Source organism: Camelus ferus, chromosome 3 (assembly GCF_009834535.1).
Source record: "Camelus ferus isolate YT-003-E chromosome 3, BCGSAC_Cfer_1.0, whole genome shotgun sequence".
Classification (NCBI taxonomy): domain Eukaryota; kingdom Metazoa; phylum Chordata; class Mammalia; order Artiodactyla; family Camelidae; genus Camelus; species Camelus ferus.
Genome location: NC_045698.1, coordinates 105,962,784 through 105,988,523, shown reverse-complemented (window position 1 = coordinate 105,988,523; position 25,740 = coordinate 105,962,784).

Here is a 25,740-nt window from a genome sequence, read left to right as displayed (position 1 = left end):
TGATCTCTTCCTCTGCGGCCTGGGCTTCCGAGGGCTGCAGAAGCTGAGACCATTTTGTGGGAGTAGCGCCCTCCTTGGGGGGCCTTGCAGTGGAGGGAGAGGAGAGTGGGTCCTCCAGCTGGGCCAGCCTGGGCTGCATTCAGACTGACAGATTTACAGGCGAGGTGATCTTGGGAGGGAGTTAGTTTACTTCTGGGATCCTCACTTGTGAAATAGGGATAAGGACAGTCTCGCGTTCTCTGGGGGGGGCTGGGAGGTGGGGGGCAGTGGCAGAAAGTCCTGAGGCCCCAAGGCGAGGGAGGACTCACTGAGAAAAGTCTCTGGGGAAGCTGTCCCCTGAGACCCACTCGGTGTGGCTGCCCCAACCTTGTCTGGCCAAAGGGATCCACAAACCTCTTCACATCTTACTATCTCTCAGAGTGGAGCTGGGTCTCTGGAGGAACTGGGACAGGGGGAACCCAGGTCTACCATCCCTGGGTCCTAAGGCCGTGTTTGATGACTCTGGAGGCAGGGATGTGTGTGGAGTGGCATCCTGTTCTCGCACGAGTGGCGGGAGGACACACACCACAGCTGCTGAAAGCCGCCCATTCACCCATGGCAACCAGCTTGGGAGAGCATCTGATGGCTCCAAGGGAAATATTTGTCTGGGGAAAGAAAGGGGCACATGTGCCCAGTCACTTTCACTCATATGTGACCACATGACAGCCCACACAAACAGGTCTCTTGAGGTCACAGCAGGGAGGGCACTCCTGTTACCTCCAAGTAATTCATCCCGGGCACAGCACCCTGTTGGGAGGTGGGCGAGCAGAGCACTCTCGGGTCAGCAGCCTCTCGGATGAGGCCAAGAGCCATGGTCAACAGGGCCAGAAGATGCCTCTTTATTCACTCCACTTCCTGACCCCAAGTCACCGCCACTGACACCATCACCACCACGGAGGGGTCAGCTTGCTCAAATCCCCAGCGCACTGGGATGGCAGTCAGCAGCACTGTTTACATCAAAACTCATTTCTGGAGTAGGCGATACAAACCCATGGTGCAAAACTGTAAAGGTACAGAAAGGATGCAGAGAAAGGTAAGTCTCCCAGCTCCCCACCCCTCCCCCAGCGTCCCAGGAGGCAGCAATGTTCCCAGAGAGTATATACATATATGTCTGTACATGACGTTGATAGTGGCACATTCTATACACTGTGGTAAACCTTATTTTTTTTTCCTTCCCAATCTTCTCTCTGCCACGTTTAGGGCCTGGACTTTAACAGGCAGGAGTATACGTTTGAAGAATGATGGATTAGTGAATGGGGTGGTGGATGAAAGAATGCTGTTTGTCCAGGTTTAGGCCTTCTGTGCTCTGCATTTCGAGACCCATCCCTGACCTTGGGAGGGTCACTCTTCCTTTGCATGTCGCTGCAGGTGGGTGAACGCAGGCCTTCTTGACCCTGGCACAGAGCCATAATGGGGGAACAAAGTGAACCAGGCAGCTGAACAGCTTAATTGTCATTTCCACCAGCAGATGGTTACCAGGGAAACTCAAAGAATGTTAGAACTGGGAGGGGCTTTTCAGCGATGTGGAGGCAGCCCGACAGAATGTCAGATGGGTTTGGGGGGAGGCCCACAAGTTCTTTAAGACTTTAATTTTTTCATGTTCAATGATATCTAAAACAATTAATTATATTTTTGGCTCATCAGGTTGTCTGCCTGATAACATTGTGTGGCCACATGACTATACCCTTGTTGGTGTTTGTATTTATGATCACATAGGGACTGGGATAATCAATGATTCCACAGCTTCTGAATAAACCAAGATTGTCACGTAGATCAAACCCAGCAGGTTCTTCTGTTTTGTGTCTGCGGACCCCTGCAGTTAAGATCCCTAGATATATTCTTAGGATTGGTGAGATTTTTTTTGTGTGTGTGAGAGAATTTTTCAAAGTCATCTGTACATTACTCTGGTACCAAAAACCCTGGTGAGATAAGAGGATGCCAGGCAAGGGTCAGGAGCCTGGATGCAGGCCCTGTCTCTGCCTCTGATTGGCTGGGTCACCTGGACTCTTCTGTCTCTTCTGCTTTAATTTGCCCATCAATAAAATAGGGATCAGAATGCCTTCCTCGCAGGGTATTATGAAGGCAAAATGAGACAGTGAATGTGAAAGTTCAGTCTTTACAAGCATGTTCAGCCCTCTTATTTTACAAAGGAGGGAGACGAGGCCAGAGGAGGTGAAATGACTTTTCTAACAGCAGTTATCTGCTGAGCTGAGCTGGGAACTCAGGCTCCCAAACCCGCCTGGCACCTTCCCCACTGCCCGGGCACCTAGGCCATTAGCAGTAATGGTGTGATTCTAATTCTGGAAAGTGTCATAATAACTTCTCAGGTGGGGCCTGCCACTATTTGGGCAAACCTACTATCTTTATTTTTATTTGTTAAAGAGATTGAATTAAGGAAACCAGACAAATAAATGAGCACGTTGAATTCCCCACAGCTATAGCTCTCTTCCTGGAGCAAAACCAAATTCTTCCTCAGGCAAAAGGTCCAACAGGAGACCAGTAGAGACAGAACACCACCCAAGCACTGCAACACTGCCAACACTTTGATTTTCTACTTTGCCAGGGAGGAGGGCCACTGGGCCAGGCGCATGGGCTTCAGTTCAGCACCTGCTGCTCTGGGGGTGCGGTTTCAGGGTCTGGGTCACCCAAGGTGAGCTCCAGAAAGCAGGGACCGTGTCTGGTCAGTGCTGCTTCTCCCAAGCTCAAGGCCTGGCATACAGTAGTTGCTCAATCAATGTTTTGAGACTGAAGGAATGAGTGGCGTCACGTTCTTTGTGTTTAAAGACTTGGAGGGGCCTCTCAGGGGAGATGCAGTCTCCCTCACAAATCCTCACTCAAAATTAGGAGATCGGAAAGTAAGACAGCTCAGCAGAGAAATGGCTTCTTGCCTGGATTTCAGGGACCAGGCAGGAGGGAAGCAGGGAGTGAGGCCCAGTCCAGAGGCTGAGGTTGGACACAGCAGGTTGATGGACTGATTGATTGATGATTGGTTGTATCAGGTCTCTGTGCCATGCATCTTCCTTATGTCAGGCTCTGGGCTGGATGCTGGAGATCCTGAGTGGAAAAAGTCCTCCACCCCAGGAACCTCCAGTCTGTGGTGATGAGCCCATAGTGGTGAAGAAGAGTCTGGGCTTTGGAATCAGACAGATGAGAGTGCAAACCTCAGCTCCACCATGTGTGACCCTGGGCAAGCCTTTTCACTCCTCTACAGGTCAGTTTCCTTCCCTGTAAAATGAAATGAAGACTAGTAACTGACTTCTTGGCTGGTAAATAAGATACAACCCGAAGGCCCAGAGTGGGTGCTTAGTATCTGCTGTCCAGCCTGACCATCTGATGGGGCCTGGGCCCTCCTAAATATGGGCCCACCTCCTCCATTTGCCCTCAGCCCCGAGTAGCTTCACTGACCCCGGCAGGAGGAAGCAGCTTGGATGGGCATCTCCTGTCCATGCATGTCAGGTTATTTATAGTTGATTTGCTATTGTGGCTCTTGTGGTTGTTATTTCTACTAAGAACATTGATGCTATGAATAAACTGTGCATTTCTCTTGGTGAATGTGGAAAAGAGTTTCTCTAGGGTGTACATAATAATAAACAACTGGAAAAATAGGGGTGCTGAGCAATCAGGATGAATGCTCTGGAGCTGGAAACTGGTCCTAGAGGTGTTCTGAGAGGCCAGGTGTTAACCTTATAGCTGCTTGATCATGCAGAGTTTGGGGAGGTCCCCAGAGGAGGAGCTGGGGTGGCTAGAGCACAGGGCATCTCATGGTGAAGGGGTTAGGGGGAGACTGCGAGTAGTAACTATTGACCAACTGGTATTAGTTGGTTACTGACACCAACATGGAATTATTTCAAAATTTTAACAAATTGGTCAAATCGGTAAGCACTGGCATATATGTGCCTGGGAGTACATATGGCCAGGAGTGGAACTGCTTATTTGTAGGCAAAGTAAACGATCAACTTTATAAAACATAATACCAGATCGTTTTCCAAATCACTTACCTGCACAGATATTTCCTCCAGTAGTAAGCATCCGGTTGATCCACATCCTTGGCAACACTTGCTATTGTCACGTTCCTTGTTTTTTGCCAATCTAGTCATGTAAAATGATGTAAAGGTCTTAGTTTGTATGTCTCTGAATCCTAATGAGGTTAAACATTTTTTCATATGTTTATGGGCCTAGAGCCATTTGCATAAAGGACCTGGGCGTCTGATACTGCAGAGAACTTTCTGCTACCTGCCATAATAAACAGTCAGGTCATCAACAGTCACGTAAGAGCACGGGGCAGGAAGCCCGGAGACCTGGGTTCCAGCCTCAGCATAGTCACACCCCTACTCGGTGGTTGTAGGCAAGGCATTTGCCTTTTCTGAGACTCAACTTGAGTGTCAGTCAAGTTGGGGAGAGCCTTATTCTGCTCACAGGTTGGGCAGCTAAGAGATCAAATGAGATCATGGAAGTAAATGTGCTTTGGGGACTGAAAAATCCTGCACCAGGCAGGGATATGTCTCCCATCTTTGAAGACAATTTAAGGAGGCTTTGAAGCCCAGGGGAGCAGGAGCAGCCAGCAAGCCTCCTGGAAGCAGAGAGCATCAGCTCCAGCCTGAATGACTGTCTCCTTCCTTCCTTCCTGCCCTCCCTCAAGCATTTTCTACCCCCATTCGGCAAAGAAGGAACAAATTCCTTTAACTTACGGCACAAACATGCCTTAGGCACTCTGAGAGGTTTTGGGAACCCAAACTCGTGCCCAGGCTGCTCTAATAGAAAGATGGCAGGCCCCCTGGGGCCGAGTCCTTTCCTGGGAGGCCTGCAGGGGAGGCAGCTGGGCCAGCAGGTGGCCACGGGCTTAGCTGCTCAGGCTAAGACACAGAGATGCAGCCACACAACAGAGCCCAACTCTTAGGTTCATGGCTCTTTCCTCTGTTCCTTCTGATCTCATATTCCTCATCTGTTCAGCACTGGGGTGGTTGGGGCGCCTGGGGAAGGGGAAGGAAGAATCAATATGCGCTTTGCTTGACTCACCTCAGTGTCATATAGTGTCCCGCTGGCTGGTAGAGAAATACACGGTGGGGGGGAATCACCCCACTCTACCCTCAACCCCTGAACATTCGGTGAGGAGGAAGATTCAGCAGCGCACAACAGGACGCTGAGGTGGGTATGGAGAGACAAGGCTTCCTGAAGTGGTCTCTTTAAAGGCAAGACTTAAGGGACCACTAAACATGGGAAGAGGGCAGGAAAAGGGAGCCCCAGGCAGAAAGAATAGCACGTGCAAAGTCCGGGAGCTAAGGCAGAGCATGCAAACTCACATACACAGTGGACGGAAGGGTGGGGGCATGGGAGATGAGAGGCCTGGACGTCAGCAGAGGGTAGTATCACCCAATGCCTTGACTTTGAGGCTTCTAGATTGGGACTGGGACAAAGGGGGGGAGAGAATTTGAGCAATCACTGAGGCAACAGAGGGCTCTTGGCAGGAGCTGGGAACACGGGAGGGGGCAGAGGGAGGGGACAGGGTGGCGGTGGTAATGAGCTTGGCTCTGGCCTCTCCAATGTTGAGGTGGGTCACTGCTAAGGTTGCTTCCAGCGCTGACCTTCTCAACTTCCCTGGAAGGAAGGAACATCTCCCTGCGGCCCCTCCACCCCTAAATATTCCGAGCAGGAAGGATCGAGATCTGTTTTGTCAACGCAGCTTGCAATAAAGAGCCTCATTCAGGGAGGCAAACAGCTGCTTGACTATTAATAGGCAGGGGCCTCAGCCGCATCCTGCTGGGAGGGCCTGGGCATGCAATTCTCGAAAGGTGAATCGGCTCCTTCTGCCTGTCTGGATTTTGCACCCCGTGTTGGGACAATTGGCCAGGTGCTTATTTCTCAGAAGGTCAGTCACCCTAAGGCTTGGCTGGGGCTGATTGGAATGTGTGTGGCAGGCCCCGCTGGGATGCTGACCCTCCCGCTTCCTGCCAGACCCAGCCTGAGGGAGAGGGAGCCCGAGGACCCAGAGCTGGCCAGAGAAGCAGACATCCATGTGGGTGGCTGGTGCAGAGGAAATGTCTGGTTGGGGTCTCCACAGCTGCTCTTAGGGAGGATCAGGCACCCACCTTGGAGGGGGTCATGGAGAGACTCAGAGTTGGGTGACTGACGGCAGTTGGGGGTGGGGGTCGGGTCAGTCAAGAAACAAGGGAACTGACAAAAGAAAATGGAGGATAGAGGAGGCGGAGGTTAAGCCTGGGGTGGGTTAATAGGGGGAGGGCCTGTGCACCGGGCATCTCAGGTCATGAGCCAGACCAAGGCTCAGAGGAGCCTGGAAGTCCAGACCTGAGAGGGTGAGGCCTGGGGAAGGCCACAGGCTCCTTCTGGCTGCCGCCATCATGATGCACGACCTCATCTGTGGCTGGCCAGATCGCCCCTCTGAACCGGCCTGTGGAAAGGCCAGCTGGGATCGAGCTAATGGAAACCCGCCGGGCGCCCTGGGCCACAGCGAGGCCCAGTCTTGCCGCCCGAGCGGCCCCGTGGCGCCTGCAGGAGCTGGGGAGTGGGCGCGGGGCTCACAGGCTGGCTTTGTTCCCGCCCTCTCAGGTGGCTGCTTCAGGTGGTGGCCACTTCAAAGAAGCCTCATTTAAAGCAGGGCCTCGCCTCAAGTTTCCTCAGGGCCCTGTCCAGGCTAATGAGATCATTAAGAGGCGCCTTGTTAAATGGGTTTAAATAGGGTTTGCCTGCACGGCCTCTGGCTGAGCCCTGCGCTCTGGGTGCAGTATATATATATATATATATATTTTTTTTTTTTTTTAATTTTAATGTGTGTGAATTTGTATCTGTGTATGTACTTAACAACATGTTTGACTGTGTAGGTTCTGGCCTTGGATGGCTGGGATTGAATCCTGCCCCCCTTACTTTCTGGTATTGTGACCTCAGGCCAGTTGCTGGCTCCACCCCTCAGTGCCTTGGTTCCCCCACCCATAGAAGGCGGCCGATGCCTGTACTGCTGAATCGCCTAGAACCATCCGGTGACCCCCACTGCCCTCAGGAGAGGGACCAGGTTCCTTAGAATGGCCTGTGCTTGGCCCCATTCCTCACCACACCCCTTCCTCATTCTTCCTCACTTGGACCCTGAGGACCAGCCTGTGAGATCAGCCTTCAGGAATGCTGTTTACTCATCGTGGGAAGATCTTGCCTTCACCTTTCCCTGCCTCACCTTCCTTCTCATTGAGGTCCCCTCCAGAGTACTGCTTCCCAGGGAGCCTCTGCTGGTCACTCACCAGTTCCATCTGTCCCTCATGACGGCGCCCTCTGCATTGTGCTGAAATGCCCTGCCAACTCAGTGGCTTTCTTTGCTAGGCTGTAAGCTCTGTGAGGACAGGGACTCAGCCATGTCCCCAGGGCCCAGTGCTACACATGATAGTTTCTTAATAAGCCTCTGCCATTTATTTGTAGTTTGTTTAAAGGTTAGGCTTCCTCGGGGTCTCTTGTCATTGGCTGTTCCTTGAAGTTGTCCCCCACTTCCTTCTCACTGGCTTTGACCCAGAATCCCAGTGCAGCAAAGCCTGTGCCAAGAGAGAAGTGCGGGGCGGTGCGGAGGGGAAGAGGTGGCACCCAGACCCAGGCTTCCTGGAAGCCAAGCCCACCTGGATGCAGGCTGTCATTCCTTCATCAATACCATGAACCCAACCTCTTGATTAGGCCTATCCGGGTCCGCTGGGCCTTCACCTGAGGATGGTATGCAGATTTCCAGAGCATTCTGAATTTTTGTAATTGTTTTCCCCAGAACCCCACAACATTGGTGTCTAAGTTGATAGGGAGGCCCATGGAGGGGTGCCCAGCACTGAGTGGGAGGTCTAAGGCCATTTGGCCAGTGTAGCAGGAGGGAGCTCAGGATTCTTACTGAGGGGGGAGTAGCATTTTTAAGTCAAAGGGGTGAGGAAAGAGCAGATAAATGGAGGCAGAGTAAGAAAACTAAAGCTGGGGGTGGGACACTCAAGAGAGAACCAGGGCCTGCTTGGAGGAGGGAACGGAGGCTGGTGGTTCAGGACAAGTGTGTGAGCAGATGAACCCACCACTACTTGAGCCATCAGGGAAGCTTAGAGGGGCCACTCAGGCTAGATACTCATCTTCCCACTAAACCAGGAGGTCCTCAAGGAGACAGACCATGTACTCTTGACTTCTGTGTTCCCTGGATTGCAGAATGAATCTCAAATCTTTTCATTCAGTCAGCATTTAACAGAAGAGTTCTCTCCTCTGGGCGTGTGAAATTGACAATACTCCTCCTCTTCATAAAAATAGATCTAATTTGTCGAGCTCTTACCATGTACCAGGCACGGTGCTGAACTACTCCACATCCATCATCTCCAACTCTGTCAAGTCCACAAGAGCAGGAACTGGGCCTGTTTGGGCTCACCACTGCGTCCCAGGGCCAAGCGCAAGCCTGACACAGAGCTGATGCTATATATGTATTTGTTGAATGAACAAATAATCCTGCCTATAACCTGTATTTTACAGATGAGGAGCCGAATCTCTAACAGACTGCATAACTAAGGTTATTCAGCTAGTGGGATGGGGAAGTCAGGATTTGTACACAGGGCTGTCTGACTCCAAAGTTCACGGGCTTAGCCTTGCTCTGCCGTCACCCCTGTTATCCCAGAACTCACTAGCAAAACGTGGCCTGAGAACCAGCATCATGGGCATCATCTGGGAGCTGACTGGAAATGCAGGCTCTCAGCTGCACCCCAGATCTATTGATTCAGAAGCCGCATTGTAACAAGCATGACGAGCCCGTTTTCAGTGGCACACACTTCTTCCCTCCTCCCCAGCCAATCCGCCCACTCCCACGGCCACTCAGGGGGTCTACACTTTTGGCTGCCAAGCAGCCTCAATCAGACTGCACTTGGCCATTGGGTCCTTTGTCCTTTGCCACGAGACTGCTGGGTGTAATTGTAGTGCTGGCAGCTTTGGCCGTGACTTTTAAAATTATTACCACTGAAGGATCAAAAGCATATTTTCACCTTTTAAATCTTGTACAAAGTCTCTAGCACCTTGAGGTTCATGTCCATGAAAATGGGGGCAGAGTTTTCTAGCTCGTGGTCTTGCCTCTGAACAGGACCGTTGGAGGGGGTCTCATCTGAACAGCGGCTCTTGATCCCCTGCTCCTCTGCATCTGATCGCAGAGGTGATGGATTCTCAGCCCGGCTTCTGTTTATTATGAACAGACAATTTAATCCAATAATTATATTCATGAGCAATTCCCCAATGATTTAAGAAACTCTGCCTGTTTACGTTTTGAAGATGATGAGTTTGGGCTTTCGAAACAGCTTAAAGAATTGTTTCGTCTAACCAAAGGAACAGAGAAGATGGCTCATGGTTTATTTCACCCAAGTTTCCCACTCCCCCACTTCTCTCTGGACGAGGCCTCCCAGGTCCCTAGGGCACTGACCCCCTTGGGTCTTTTGTCTCCCCTAATTCCTTTTGTGCTGCTCATGTTTGACAAGTCAACGTAGGGATTTTCTCCAGACTCACCTAACTTCTGCATATGGGTTTATCGAAGTTAAGAATTCTTAACCTGAGTTCTGTGAAATGAACTAGGAAACCTATGATCACCAAGACATTGTATGTGAAATTTGGTGCCTGTGAGCATTTTTATGGGGAAGAGTCAGTAATTTTCTCAGATTCTTAGTGGAATCTGTGACCTCTAAAAGATCACTGGTCTTTCTTGCCTCTAAACTTTCAGGACCCACATCTGTCTTTCATTTTGTATTCGAGTGACTTGGATTCTACCTTATTTGAGAAACTGTAAGCTCCACATGAGTCAGGACTAGAACCAGTGCCACTCACATCAGAGGTTCTTCCTTTTAAAGTATGAGGCCCTTCTCTGAAGTGCATTAACCTCCTCATACCAACACACATGAAAGGAGTTGCAATTTCATTGTTTTCAGACAGTCCTTGATGTAACAACAACCTCCCGGACCACTTAAAAAAACCTCTGCCTCCTCGCCCCCCAGGAATCTGTAGCTCACAGGTTGAGACTTTGGTCATAGATAATAAGAAAGGAATGATTCTTAGATATTATCGAGTTCAATTCCCCCATTTCACAGATGAGGACACTAAGGCTACTAAGAAGAGAAGTGACTTGCCCAAGGTCATACAGAGTGTCTGTCAGAGCTGGGGCTAGGAAACAAGTGTTCTGATTCCCTGAATTCTATGCCTATCCCCCAGTGAGGCCTGTGTAGATGTTCTCAAGAAATGTTTGTGAAATAAATGAATGAATATTGGGCAGGGGAAGGATGCCTGTAGATCTGAAGTTTTCTCTAGTTAGCTAAAATAAGTTGACAGAGTCTGGTTCTCTCCCTCTGTCTCTCTCTCTCACACATATACCCCTAGACGGGGCTGATGGAGCAGTTTGAGCCTGGAGGAAAAGACCGAAAGGACAAGGGGGCTTCTCTCTTTGGAGCTTAAGGTTAAGGAGCCCTAACTTGATTTCATTTGAATCCCAACCTCAGTTTCTAACAATAATCCTTTTTTTTTTTTAATTTATTTTTGCATTTTTTAGTTGGGGAGGTAATTAGGTTTCTTTTTTTATTTTATTTTATTATTTTTTTCAAATGGAGGTACTGGAGATTGAACCTAGGACCTCGTGCATGCTAAGCCCATGCTCTACCACTGAGCTAGACCCACCCTCCTCTAATAATAACACTTATCATTACCACTTTTCAAGCATGCATGCATTCATTTGATTATTATTTATTGAGCCACTTTTATGTGTTGAGCCCTGTGCTGGGCTGAGGATGTGAGGATCAGGAGATACAGGCATGGCCCCTGTCCTTTGGTTGCCTGCAGATGTGATGGCTATAAACCTTTAGAAACCAAAGAACCGATTGTCTCCACTCTCCTGACTGCAAGTCTGATAGATCTTTGTTGAGCCAAGGGAGTCCAAGCAGCCAGGATCACTTCCTCCTTGGGGTGGGCACTACTGCTCTTGCCGTTCCCAACGCCAGGACTGGAAGGAACTTGGAGGGCATGCAGTTCAATGTTTTGTTTCATATGGGGAAACTGAGGCCCAGAGCACCCATGAGACTTACCTAAAGTAATCAGAACCAGGGGTCCAGCCAGGATCAACACCTGGGTCTTGGAGGGTAGTCCTCAGGGCTGGATAAACCAGGGGCAGAGAGGAGGGCATTCCGGGGGAAGGTGGGAGCAAGGGCAGAGGCCAAGAGGTGGGAACACACATGGGATGAAGGGAACAGGGAAGAAGGCAGCCCTGGCTTTTCATATGTTGCTCTGGAGTCAGACAAAGAGAGGCTGCCTTGGATGTGAGGGCAAGGTCACTATCACAGAGAAGTTGTCATGCGGCCAGCTGCAGAAGCTGAGTCCAACGCTGGCCTCAGGCACCAGGGGACCTGGCAGGAGGGAAACAGAATTGTTATCAAGTTTATGAAGTACCTCTTTGTACCAAAACATTTATATATATTGACCCTGTCAAGGAGAAACTTGCTGCCCATCCCACCATTCCCCAAAGAACCGTGAGGATCAAATAATAATTATTATTGTTACAACAACAGTAGCAGCATCCATTTATTTGAGATGCAAACGTGAGAGTCATGAGCTAGCAAGCAGTCAGATGTGATAGTCAGAGCCACTGTATCCATCCAATTTTACATCAAGGAAGTGGCTCCACAGAGAAGGAGACTTGCTCATGGTCCCACAGTGGGCCAGTGGTGGGTGGGGTTAGGACTTGGGTCCTCCTGCCCAGAGGTCAGGGCCTGGCCTGATGCTCCTTGCTCTACAGCCAGCCCCAAAGAGAGGGAGCACAGCCTTCAACCTCGAGGTATGGGCTGGGCCATGCCTTGCAGTTCCCGGAGCCCCCCACCCTCCCTGACTCTGGGGATGCAGCCCCATGGGGTCTGTGGCTGCCCTCTCTGCCTCGCAGGCAAAGACATCACCCACAGGTCCCGCTGTCATCAGACCTGCCCTGAAGCAAGTCCGCTTCTGCCTGGCCAAGTTGTGGCAGCGGCTCTGGGGCCGCTGATGTCTCTGGCAGTCACCAGGTTGTTGGCTTCGAGGGTTTCCAGTTTCCCTCTTCTTAGCCAGAGGGAGATGAGCAGAGGAAACCCCAGGCCTAAAGTTGAGGGCCTGGTTTTGCAATAACGCAAAAAGGACCTGGCACAAAGCTCGGAAGAGAAGAAATCAACTGGAAAAGTGTAGGCAATTATCTCTGGACAACATGTGTGTGGTCTGGGAGGTGAGAGCTCCAGGTGCCTGCACTCACATAGCAGAGCAGGGTGATTTACACAGCGAAGGGACACACTCTTGTGATGAATGTAGATGGTGTCTAGAGATGGTGCTGTCCATGGAATCCCTTAATGAGAAAGAACTGAAAAGTTCAGTTATATTTTCAGGCCTTCTCATTATACCATTTTAATTTGATGCTAACATGTCTTTAATACCTCTCTAAGCCTTGCTAGTGTGTGTGCGGTGTGTGTGTGTGTGTGTGTATATACACTGAAAAAAAAATGTTTTTAAAGCAGGCCTTGGGCTCGGAGCCTTTGGCAAGCAACAGTATCTAGTTAGAATTTAATAACATTGTTTTTATGGTATTTATTTTTACTTTTAGCTCCTATTTATGGCAGGTGAGACTGGTTTTCCATTTGCAGTAGTGATATAAAGTTTCCATTTTAAAGGTATTTGTTTAAGTTAAAAAGAGTCTATTTAAAGAAAAATACTAAATGAATAATAATACAGGTGGTATGCAGACATAACCTACTCGGTAAAGGTGGTACAGGTTCCCACCGAAATTTGGGAAATACTGACATATGCAATCGTGGAACAAAAATGTCATGTATTCTCAGAATCAAAGACCGTTGAATTTTAGAAGCCCGGGATTCTAGAATCCCAGAACACAGAATCTTAGCACCATAAATCCTAAGACGAACAATGTAATATATGAGATACCTACAAAACACAGTCTGTCACAAAATCTTAGCATGCGGGGGAGAAAAGTCTTGAAGCCATCTGTTGGTTCAGTTTCCTGATGTTGATGTGGGGAAACTGAGGCCCCAAGAGATTAAGGATAGAATGAAATAACACATGTAAAAGAGCTTTGTAAAACATGTGTTCTTCAAACATTAGGGAGATTTATAAAAGGATCCCCCAAAGTCACAGGGCTTTCTGCACAGAACCCAGACTGAAATCAGCTTTCTTGACTCCTGCCCCTGCATGTGGCACCTTCTCGTCCCCCTCAGCTTGTGATGAATTTCTTGAGGTTGCTCCGTCTCTGCTGGGAGCTGGGGGGACACCTGCTCAGCCTCCTCCAGAGCTGGGAGAAGAAGAAGGGGAGGCCGTGTTCAGGGGTCCTGGGTGTAGGGACTCATGCAGTGCAGTGGGGGGTGAGGGGGCACATTTAGTCCTCTCCCTTCTCTGAGCTGAGTTCCCACCTGCAAGACCAGTGTGCTGCCAGATGGCCTCTGAGGGAAAACCTATTTTATGATTCTAACTCAGCTTTTTTCTGGGGGCTCAATTTCTTCTTCTGTCTGATAGTCAGGAAACCAACCAACACTTTTGCTAACCCCCAGAGCTGTGGGCATAATTCCCAGAGTCTCATCTGTAAAGAGAGCAGGGGTCCATCCCAAAGGCATCTTGGAAGGTCTCACTGGAGACCAGGACAGTAGGCAAGGCGAAGTCCTGAGACCTATTGATGGGATGAAGGGAAAGACATCCATCACTGTGCTGGGAGAGACCCCTATCCCCAGCTTCTGCAAGAGTGACCGACCTTCCTTGCTCCATGTACCTGAAATTCCTGGGCTCTCCTTGGCCTGGGGCCAACTGCCCTGAGAGTTGGGGCTCTAAGATCCGGTGACAGACTGCACCGTGCAGGGAGGTAGGTGTGCTGTTCCAACTTAATGCCTCTGGGTACTCAGCTTTTAGAACTGCCCACCAGCCCACAGGCACAAAGTGTGGCCCCATCCAGGTCCCAGGCCTTCTTTACACTGCAGGGAGAGGACGCCTCTGCCAGGGGTCACGGGAGTAGCAGTTTCCTCCAACCACACAGCCAATGAGCCCTTTCTCCTGATGACCAGTCCTAAGGGAACTCCTTCAGATTAATTATCCTGGAGATCCAGGGCCACAGAGTTGCCCCCTTCTCATGGGGGCACCTCTTCTGCCAGGCCCAAATTTTCACACCCACTTCTGAAGTGTGTTCTCTCTCCCTCTCCCCCAAGAACTGTTTCATGTGGCTCTTGGGAGGGGAAATGCCAAGGGTAGTTGCTTCTCTGTAGCTGCCTGGCTGGGGCCGCAGCAACCCCCTTTTCCTGAGGTGGCCCGCAGCCCACCTCCCCGGTGCCAGGGGCCCTGGGTGTTCAGTGATGTGGATTCCTGTGCAAGTTCCAGGTGGCCCAGCAGCAGCCCCCACCAACACGACTGACCCTTCCCGGCCCACCGTCCTCCAGACAGGCGCCTAAGGAGGAGGAAAAAAAGGACCATTTCTGCTCGCCGCCGGCCCTCGGAAGCTTCTAAGCCATTCTCCCTACATTAATCATGGAAAAGACAGCATGCCCCAGCCTGGGAGGGAGAAAGCGCCTTTTTCATCTGTCTGGCTAGATGGGTCTCAACACAAAAGTTCAGCTCCGGCCAAGCTCTCGCTCTTGACAGCTGTCTCGCTGTCTCTGACCCATCTCGGCCTCTTCCAGCCACACCCGTAAAAGGTAACAGGATTAAGTCAATTTCACTCTGCTGAGAAAACGCTCCGCAGTCTGTCTTGTCCACTGTGCCATGGAGGCCAGCTCAGGCTCCTTGGCACCCATCAGCGGGATCCCCGCCCTCCCCGGCCGTTACCCTGGGCTGGGACTGTTAAGTATTTCCTCATTAAAGGCCTGGCAGCTCAGCTCAGGTCTGCAAGCCAACACCAATAGTTACAACCGCCCCAGAATGTTTGGACAGATTTCTGCAGTTACGAGTTTATGAAGTTGAAAGGTTTTATAGATGGGAGACCATGTTGGTGTTAGGGAGACCATTTCTCCGGGTGGAGGGGGGCACTAAGTCTGCTGTCTTAAGATTCTAGCGGCAGGAAGAGAAAGGGAGAGGCCAACCAACGAGCAACAGTAATGAGCCCATATCACCGGGAGGTAGAGGCAGGAGTGAGAGGTGGCATCAAGGGGCACTTTTGCCTCCAAAGGAGGAAATGTAAACTCCACAAAAGGGGAGCGCCAAATCCTGAGCACCTTTTGCAACCAAAGGAACATACATTTGATCTTCGTGTTTTCTGTTCCCAAATCAGAAAACCTCAGCATGACCAGGGAGCCTGGGGTAGGTTACAAAGGGGCTGGACCCCCCCCCCCTCCAAACTGTATGCAAAATGTGTGTCTGTGCCCTTGGTGAGAGGTTCCCTAAGCTGTATTTCATTTGGAAAGGTATCTGTGCCCTGAGCTCCCGAGTTATACCTCCCCTCTCGTTGTATTGATAGGCAAATTGAGACCCATTCTAGTCATTCATCCACCTGTTCATCAAATATTTATTGACTGTCTAAGCACTGAGGTCACAATGGGGAGCAGACAGAAGGTCCCAGCTGGCATGATGCTGATCGTCTCAGGGAGGCAAAGGCGAGGCGGGGCGGGCGTGCACACAGACAATAAAGAGAACAAACAAACAGGATATGTTCAAATGGTGACGAGGCTGTGAGATGCTGACACAAGCTCGTGGGCAGCTGGGGAAACCTCTCTGAGAAGTGCTATTTCAGTTGGGGCTCCAGATTCAAGAAGGAGGCAGCCATGTAAAGATCTAATGAAGAGAGTTCCAGGCAGAGGGAACAGCCAGTGCAAAGGCCCTGAGGGTACAGGAGCTTGGAGGGAAGGCAGGGGGCTAGTGTGGCAAGAAGGGCATGAGCAAGAGGCAGGGATGTGAGGACAGGAGACCAGTGAGATGGATCGTGTAGGATCACGGCAAGGAATTTAGGATTTATTCTCAGGGCAGCTGGAAGCCACAGAATTTGGAGTAGAAGGGACAGAGGTCCCAAGAGGGGCACATATTGCCCATCTAGAGACTCAACTTAGAATGCCAGAAGGCAAGCCCAGCGTTCTTCCCGCTGTACCACAGGCCTCTCTCCCCAGGCTGCCCTGCATCACTCCCTCTCTGCTCTTTGTGGAAAAGGAGGAAACCCAAGAAGGGATCTGATGGGTGGGGTTGCCTCGTTGGCTATTACAGTAATTCAACTGTAGACCATGCTGTATGAAAGGGCCCTACTGTACCATTAGGCCCAGAGAGGGAAAGGGGCTTGCCCAAGGCCACACAGCACGTTCATGGCAGAGCAGGGAGTTGACATACTTTCTCTCCCAGGCCCATGGTCTCGCCACTGGTCCACATGCTCTGGTTTATCACAGCACAGTCTGGTCCTGACGGTTAGCCATAGGTTAGGGCCAGGCTGGGGCCCTGAAAGGGGGTGGGCTAGAGTCTAGAGCCAGAGGGAATGACAAAGAGAAAGCAAGTGGCCCTAGAAGGGAAGCTTGGAGAATGGCCAGGAAACTCCATAAATCTTCTTGTCCTACAGGTAAAAACCACTAAAACAATGAATCCATGCACCCGCCTCTTTTCTATTTTAAAGAAATTCACACTTAAATTTAAAATGTTATATGGTGGGGGGAAGGGTGTAGCTCAGTGGTAGAGTGAGTGCTTAGCATGCACAAGGTTCTGGGTTCAATCCCCAGTATCTCCATTAAATAAATAAATAAGAACTTAATTAGCTGCCCCCCGCCCGCAATGAGTTACACAGAAAAGTAGAAAAAAATTCACCTCTGGTCTCATCTTCCCAAATAGCTACGGATGAACAGTTTGGTATGTTGTAGATCTGCTTTCTCTGTTGAAATTAACTTCACCACTGAATGGAAAGCTGGCGACGTAGAAAGGAAAGAGCTTAGACCCTTGGGCCACTTTGCACATGGCTTTAACTTTGTTGGGCTTCCGTTTCCTGGGAGGTCAGATGGGGATAATTGAAGAAGACTTTTTTTGCAGGGTTGTCTTGGGAAGCACATGAGACCAGCTACTGGGGGGAGCCTGTGGGCAGGCAGGTACCCACTCAGGGATGTGCTGCGTATTCCTCCTCCGCTTTGCTCCCTCCCACACCCCACCCTGGAGCAGTCCCTTGGCCCTGGGTGTGCAGTGGTCCCTGCCCTTCCTGGCCTGGACCAGTGCCCCCTTCCCTGAGAGGCCTTCCCCAGGATCTACGTGGAGAGACCTCCCCTGAAACTCTTTGGCACTTTGGCCGACGTCTTACCACTGTTTCTACTGTGATATCTTGTGTCCAGATGCTTCTTCCTCCTCAACTGTACACTCAGATCTGGGATTTCATAGACCACACACATTTCAAAGCTTTTTTTTAAATCAAAAACTGGGAGACTGAGATTGGATTGCCAACTACTTTCTTTTGCTAAATACATTTTTTTTAAAGACTATTGTTTAATATAGTGATGATTACCTTAAAGAAAGAAATTTGGTTATCAAATAAAGCAGGAAGGGTATAACTCCTGAACAAAAGACCATTTTTTAAACTGAGCAAATGAAGCTTTAGGAAAAACTGCAATGTTCGCACTTTCACTTTGCTACAGAGCTATGAAGTCTTCCGTTTGGACCAGATTTGGAGCTGTTCCTCATCAGACTCTGCCTAGTTCTGCCTTAAGGAGCCCCTTGGCACTGCTCTCTGGACCAGCAGGCTATTCCCCCAGACCCTGAAAGCTGTGATAGCCAAGAGGTTATTTTTTTCACCTTGAAAGTGCAGCAGGGTCTGTGGATTCCAAAAACTGTTATTAATCCTTTAAAAAATTCCATGTTCCAACCAAAATGTGGACATGCTTGTAAATGTTTGTAGTGCCTCCCTCTCTCTCTCAGCTTTCAAGAAGTGAAGACTTCAAAGGCCACTTCCTTGCCGAAGTAAATACTTGGGGTTGGAGGTAGGGGAGAGAAACATGGGCTTGTTGAATGGAAAAGAAAATTGTATTTTCTTTCCAAGAGGCATCCAGTCCCATCACTGAGAAAACGGCCTCTGGTCTGGAGGACAAAAGTTCAGAAGGTTGAGGACAAGGGCTGGGGGGTGTATGTGGGCTGTGATGACCGTTCCCTTTGCCCTTGTGTGCTCCAACATGGGGCGGGGTAAGCCTGGGGTCTCTGTACAAGAGCTATGTTGGTGCCTTCGAAATGCTTTATCAGTTGAGCTTAAGAGCTTGACTTTGCAGCCCACTGGCTTCAATTACAGCGCAGTCACTTAGCAGCTGTGTGGATATAACTTTTCCTTGCCTCAGTCTCCTCATCTGTAAAGTAGGGGCAATCGTTTTTGTGAAGCTCAAGCCAGTTGAACGCATGCGTAATGGCCTAGAGCAGTACCTGGCACACAGTAAGCACCAGATAAGTGATAATTTGTTGTAATAATTATTATTTATGAAGTTGTCTAGAGGGCAGGATGGCTACCTAATTCTTTTCCCCAAGGTTTTGCCCAAACTTGAAAAGATCTATAATTCTGATCTCTTCCCAACCCTATCCCACTCCCTCATCAGGGGAAACTGCTGAATTCCCTGGAGCAGGAGCAGACCGTTGGCTCACTCGGTGGCCCAGGCAAGCACCGCCATAGGAGTGCAGAACTGGTGGGCTCTGCATGCTCTGCTTTTCCAAAAAGGGTGGAGGGGGAGATGGCGCAGAGGGCTTTGGTGCTGGCGCCCTGGCTTGGAGCCCCTGCTCGAACACCTACTAAGGCAAGGCAAGTGTTGTAGGCCTTCATCTGTAAAATGGGACTAACAAGAGAGTCCTTGTGGGGATGCAATGAGATGAGGCTTGTAAAGGGTGTGGTGCAGGGGAGCCCTGCTCCTTCTCTTCCTCCTCCTCATTCCTCTCTGTCTCCTTCTCCTTCTTCATCTTTGTCATCGTCTTCTCCCTCCTCAGTAGAGTCTGCCTGCAAAGGGCCTCCCTGCCCATCTTCCAACAACACCCGGGGCTGACCAGGGCCTGACTCTAGGAGGAAACACAGGGTTGCACCCAAGCTTCAGGGGAAGGGAAAAGATGGGTAGGGAGAAAAAGTAGAAGGAATCAGAGTGGCGATGCGCTGGAAGTGAGGCTGGAGAGAAAGGAGCCCAGTCTGGAAGCTGCAGCGCAGTAGAGATTGGGGGTGAGGGGTGTCCAGAGCCCTATCCCAGTGTGTGTGCCACAGTGGGAGGGAGGGCATGCTCCATGGTGGGGGGTTAGGCAGCTGCCAGTCCACCACTAGACAAGGACACCTCAGAGAGAAAGGACCTGCCACCTCATGTGCAGAGTAGACAGAGGGCCTTGCTTGGTTGAGGGTGGGAAGGTCTAACCAGGCAGCTAGGGAGAAAGGGTTCCCAGGGAAACAGGTAGAGGAGGCCCAGGCCAGGATGGCTCAGCACTGCCCCTGGACTGACTGCCATGGTCCCCACCAGGCACCTGGTCACCCAACCTCCATCCCCTTCCCGTGAGTGACCACTCAGGTCCCCTGTCACTTACGCTGAGAAGCTTTCCTCTAACTCCTCCCTGCCTCCCAGCCTGCTCTTAGTCCTATTTGTCACATGATGCCCTGTTCTCCGTGATTGCACTGACCACAAGACTGGTTTATTATTTGGCTCTTCCTCAGAGGCTGTAAGATCTGAGAGGAGACAGCCTGGAGCGCCAAGTTTACTTCCATATCCCCTAAGCTCAGCTCCATGCCTGGGTTAGAGCCAGTGGGCAGTAAATATTGGTTGAATAATAAATACAAGCTAAAAAGACATTGCTTAGCAACCGCTATGGTGAGAAAGAACAGGCTTCGTAGGTGATCTTGGCTAAATTCATGGATGTAGGGAACATTCCCTTCCTTCTTTCCTTCCTTCCTTCCTTCCTTCCTTCCTTCCTTCCTTCCTTCCTTCCTCTCTCCCTCCTTTGCTTCCTTCCACAATATATCAAGCACCTACTATGTGCCTGGTCCTATGTTAAGCACTGAGATGCTGTGTTGAATAGGATGGAGAAGGTCCCCATCATTACAGGGCTTATGTGCTAGTGGGGGAGCCTGGGATGCAATAAGCTACAAATTAAGTGTACAGTGTGATATCAGGCAATGAGAAATGTTTTAAGGAAAAACAGTATCAGGGCTGTGTATACACATGTGGTTTCAGGTAGGGTGGGAAGGGAAGGCTTTCCTGAATCTCGAAGACCTGAATGAAGTGAAAAGTGTACCGCGCACACGGAGGAACGGTGCTCCTGGCGGAGGGCACAGCTGGGGTTAAGGGCGGGTGGTGAGGGTAAACTTGACATGTTTCAAGGGGTGGCTGGTTGTTGAACTGGAGGACAGGAGACTGGCCTTTCATCCCCGCCAGCCTCTTCTGTGATAAAGGAGGAAAGATCCCAAAGAGGGGAAGGAATTGCCCAAGCATGTCAGTGGCAGAGCAGGAAGCGGAGCCAGGAGCCCTGGCCTTTGAGCTCCTGCCACTGTGCCCTCAGCCCCTCCTGGTCGGGGCCAGAAGTGCCCTAAAGGATCACCCCAGGCTAGAATCACACAACAGGAAAGCTGGTGGAACTCGCAGAGATTGCCCAGCCTCATGGTCTCATTGTGCAGACAAGAAGACGAAGGATCAGAGAAAGGACACCGTTCCCCAAGCCACACAGCAAGCCTAGCCAGTGCGATTTATAAACCAACCAGATCCATCCTCTTTGAAGCCTGGCAAGGCACTGAGTAGGGGGCTGAATCAAAGGCTGCTGGATGAAGGCATGAATGAAGGCCCAGAGCTAAGGGGAGATGCAATGGCTCCAACGCACTGTCTGTCCGTATGTTGTACGTGCTATTTCCCTGTGGTGATGATCGAATCAATATTAATGAATATTTATTCAAATGTACCATGTGTCAGGCACTGTGCTGACTTAACTGCACTACCTCTAAATTTAATCCTCCCAACAAGCATATGGGGTGGCAGCCAATCTTCCTACTTTACAGAGAAGGAAATGAAGACTTGGAGAGCCAAGGAACTGAACTAAGGAAGCCAGGAGAAAGGATGAGTTCACAAGGGAACCGCGGGGATGGAGAGGCTAGTGGGCTGAGCGTTCAGCCTCGGGCATGTCTGATCAGCGGGATCAGCAGAGAAACTGTCATTGCAGTAACTTCCCAGCTCAAGTGAGAGGATGAGAGAGAGGTCAGGGGCTCAGAGCAAGTCTTTGGATCTGTGCTCGGGGTTTCAGGTGGCAAAGCCCCACCTTGTTTGGGTCTCACAGGGACCTGGTTGGGGATGGCAGTGGGGGATGCTTTTCCTCTTCTTACCATGAAGAAGAATGAGGCCAGTAAGGGGAGCACCCAGGGTCACCCTGAGAGCTGAAGGCCGTGTCCAGGTGGCCTGGTGCCCAGGCCAGAGCTCCCCACTCACCTCCTCTGTCCCAGTTTCTATGGCCTCCATGGGGAAGCCAGAGGTCAAGGGGCCATGTCTCCCGACTCCTGGTGTTTTGGGTTAAATTTTGTCCCTCCAAAAGATATGTTGATGTCCTAACCCCAGTACCTGATTGTGACCTGATTTGGAAATAGAACCTTGCAGATGAAATCAAGTTAAAATGAGGTCATACTGGACTGGGAGGGAGGGCCAATCCAATAGGACTGGTGACCTTATAAAAAGAGAAGAGACAAACAGGAAGAGAATGCCACGTGACATGACAGGGCCAGAGACTGGAGAGATGTTTCTGCAAGTGAAGGATGACCCAGGATTGATGGCCGCCACCAGAAGTTGGGAGAGGCGAGCAAGGATTCTACCCAGAATCTCAAAGGGAACATGGCTCTACTGACACCTTGATTTTGGACACGTAGCCTCCAGAACTGTGAGAGGACAAATTTCTGTTGTTTTAAGCTACCTCAGCTTGTGGCACTTTATTTCGGCACCTCTGGCAAACTAATAGATTTGGTATCCAATCTTTCCACCTAGTATCCCAAGGGATCCTAAGGAGTAAGAGGGGAGGGTCCCAGGCCTCCCACGCCCCAGCCAGAAGCAAGGCCAAGACAGGATTCCAATGAGCAGGGATCGCAGTTTAGTTTAATGCTTACAAATGTCTTACTAAGCAGCAGACAGGGTTCCATGGGCTGTACCCGTATTAACACACTGACTCCTCACAACAGCTCTGTGAGTAGCAGAGTCATACTGCCATCTCCACGTTATAGATGAGGACACTGTCTCCCAGGGAGGTGAAGTGACACGTCTAGGATCACACAGCTAGCAACAGGCAGCGTCTGCATCCAGACACAGGCGCTCTGCCTCTTGACCACCACACCGGGTTGGTGCAGAGATGGGGGTGTGTCTCACGCCTGCTAGAGCCAAGTGCACAAGCAAAGCTCCAGGAAGGGGAGAGTCAAGGGCACTTAGGGGAAATAGTTTGTTCTCCAAGGCAGTGAACTCAGGGAAGTGGATCTGATAAAGGTAAGAGCATTCGGTGAGAAAGACAAAGACTTGGCCTCAGTGTGACACCGCGTTTAAGACCATGGGCTCTGCAGAGAGGGCTTCAACTTCAGTGCAATTCTGGATGACATGCTGCATTAGTCAGAATAGTCAGGTTGTGCCGTGTTAAATAAACAACCTGAAAGCTTTAATGGCTTATGACATCAGGGCTTATTTCTTGCCCATGTTATATATTCACTGTGGCCCCATGAGGGGTTCATCCTCCATGGCACTGGCCTCACTCTGGGAGCCAGACTATGAGGCATCCACTTTCTAGAAAAGAGAATTTTGGAGGTCCTCAAACAAGCAATTAAATGCTCCAGCCTAAAATAATGTACAATTCAGGACCAGAGCTGGTCACGTGACCCCACCCAACCACGAAAGGCCCAGGAGGTGCCATCCTTCCTTGTGCCTGGGGTTGGGGGGCGGGGTGCAGAGAACCAGAGATGTTTGGTGAACGGCACTAATGAGGACCACACAGTCGCGCTGCATTTTTAATGACTGGGAAGCACATGGTGAAAACCTGATTTCCTTTTCACTCTCATTTTCATTTCAGATTCCTTCAAGGAGAAAGCCTCCGTTCGGCACTCGTGTGTCATAGACAGTTTTTCAACGTGTGTTAATCTCTCTTTTTCATCAGTTGAGAGCCCCTCTCAAGTTCAGGCCTTTGAACAGCAACAGTATTTAGTTAGAATTTAGTTAGAATTTACTAACGTTAATTGGTTTTCATTGCATTTATTTTTACCTTTGCCCAATATGGGTTTTTCATTAATAGTTGTAATGAGAAGTTTCCTTTGAGAACAAAATTAATTTAAGTAAATAAAACAAGACCAGAAAAAAAAAAAAAGAAAAAGCCAGAGTGAGCTTTAGACTCAGAAGGCCTAGGTTCAGATCCAGATTCTTCCATTTAATAGTTCCTGGACATTGGGCATGTAATTAAATCTCTCTAAGCCTCAGTTTCCCCATCTGTAAAATGGCAGTAACATGAGCAACCACATTACAGGATTGTTGTGAAATGTTGGTCAATCTCTGACCACAGTGCTGACCCAGAATAAGTCCACATCAGCAATTATTATGATCTAGCTGGTGGCCTCAGTTTCCCTGTCTCTGAAGTGGGTTCAGGTTACTACAGCAGGCTGTCATATTTGTTTAGGAGAGTCACTGTAGATGCAGGTCCTTGAATGCCAGTGTGAATGAACTCTGTAGGCAGGGAGAGGACCCCAGTGAGCCTGGCAGTCCCCCGACCATCCCCGGTCCCGGTCCCTCCCTGCAGGTGTTGTACTGGGTCTCTGGCTGACAGCTGTGTTTTCTCTGCTCAGCAAAGGCCTTAACCATAAACAGCAGATATCAGTGAAATTCAGCCCCCAGAAAGCCTCACTCCAGGGGCCTGGGTGAGAAAAGGCTCCTTGTGTCTGGGGTAGGGGGTGATCCTGCATTCCTCAGGTCTGGCTAGTTGGGCAGATTTGCTCCAGGAATGCAGCTGGAAGGCCCAGGCCCCCCCCCCCCGCCAGAAGCAGCCGGCGCTGGGTGGCTTTGCTGTGGTCTCCCTGCTCCAGGGAGCGGCTCGCCTCCAAGGGCCCTGCTAATGCTGGGAGGGCTGAGGGTCACAGCAGCCTGGACAGGACACAGGCTGCCCCCTTGGGAAAATGGTCAAGCTCTTCCCAGCTGAGTTCTGATTCAGATGTTCAGGGGTCTTGCCCTGGAACCCCAGCCCACAGAGGCATGGAATTGCACTTAGAAAGACATGAACACGTTTTAACACAGCCTGAAGAGTCCTGCCACTCTGGGAGCCTCCTTGTTCTTCCTTCTGCAGCAGACCTTCCCTGGGCGCTGGAGCTTGCCCTTGCCCTGACTGAAGCGCTCCTCCCGGTTGGCCTCTGATGGTTCAACGCTTGCATCTCATTGTAAGCATCACCCCATTAGAGAGGCCGCCTCTGGCCACACCATCTAAGTGGCCTCCCCTGAACACCCTCAACCATATCTGTCATTTTCTTGCTTATTATTCGTTTACCTATTTACGATGTCACTTTCCCCCACCAGGATGTAAGTTCCACGATCGTGGAGGTTGCAGCTATCAATATCTGTGCTTTCTCTGCTCAGCCAATGAACATCAGCAACTAGATGAACTCTAGTCTCTAGAAAGCCTGTTCTCAGCTCTGTCCCCACCTGGTAAGTACTCGGTAAATATTGGATGAGCAAATGAATGAGTGAATGGGTGAATGAATAAAAGAAGAATGCCAGGAGAGAGACTGGACAATATTTACTGTTCTCTTAATAAGAAGCACTCAGTTGTTAAGTGCTTTCTCTCTGCCCTGCACTCACTGTGCTGAGTGCAGTATATACATTATCTCATTTAGTCCTGCCGTAGCCCTCTGAGGTGGGTACTGTTTTCCCATTTTCAGAGAAAAGTTAAGTAACTTGCCAAGTTCCCACGTGCATAAGCAGCAGACCCCAACTGCAAACCAGGTTTGTCTCATGGTTAAGTCTGTGCTCTTAATATTCCCACCCTGCACCCAGAGGTGGGGCATGACTTGCCCAAAGAAGGGTGGAGGGGTTGTCGGAGAATCTTCTCACTGCCTCCCACCTCCTCTCCTATCCTAGACAGTCGCCAGGGCCTGCTACCCCAGGCTCCTTCACAGAGAGCACATGGGGTCAGCATCCAGGTTCCGGGCAGCCCAGAGGTAGCTGAGGTTTCTCTGAGTCATCCGAATCCCCAAGGCCCCCACAGTTCAGCTCCCAGGCTGTTAGGCCATGACCTGAGGCCACTCATCTGGCTGACTCTCGGACGTCCAGCCTAGCTGAAGGATGCGCCAGGCTCACAGAGGTGCAGGGGAGGGCCTTGTGGCTGTACTGCGGTGCTCTCAGCCCTGAAGAATGCTGCTGACTCACAGCAGGCTGGCTGGCCCGCTGTGACTCAGGCGTGGCACAGGCACAGCCCTGGGGAGAGGGGGAGGGGGCTCTAAGTGGAATGCAGGCTAAGCCCCAGCTCGGGACCTAACATGCCATGAGGGCTGTCTCTACGTGAGCCACTGTTACCCTCCTGCTCAGGGGCCTCAGACAGCCCTTCCCTCAATGGGCCTCGATTTCCCTGTCTGGGCATGGGCAGAGTGTGACCCATGACCGGCTGTCATCTTTGATTAAGATAAGGAAACAGGATGAGAACCAGGTGATGCAGGGCCTTGAGTGCTGTGTGAAGAAGCCAAAGTCCCAAACTGGGAATTGGGAATCTCGGGTTCAAGTTGCCCCACTTAACACTAACTCATTGTATGACCTTGGTCAAATTACCTCCCCCTCTGGCTCC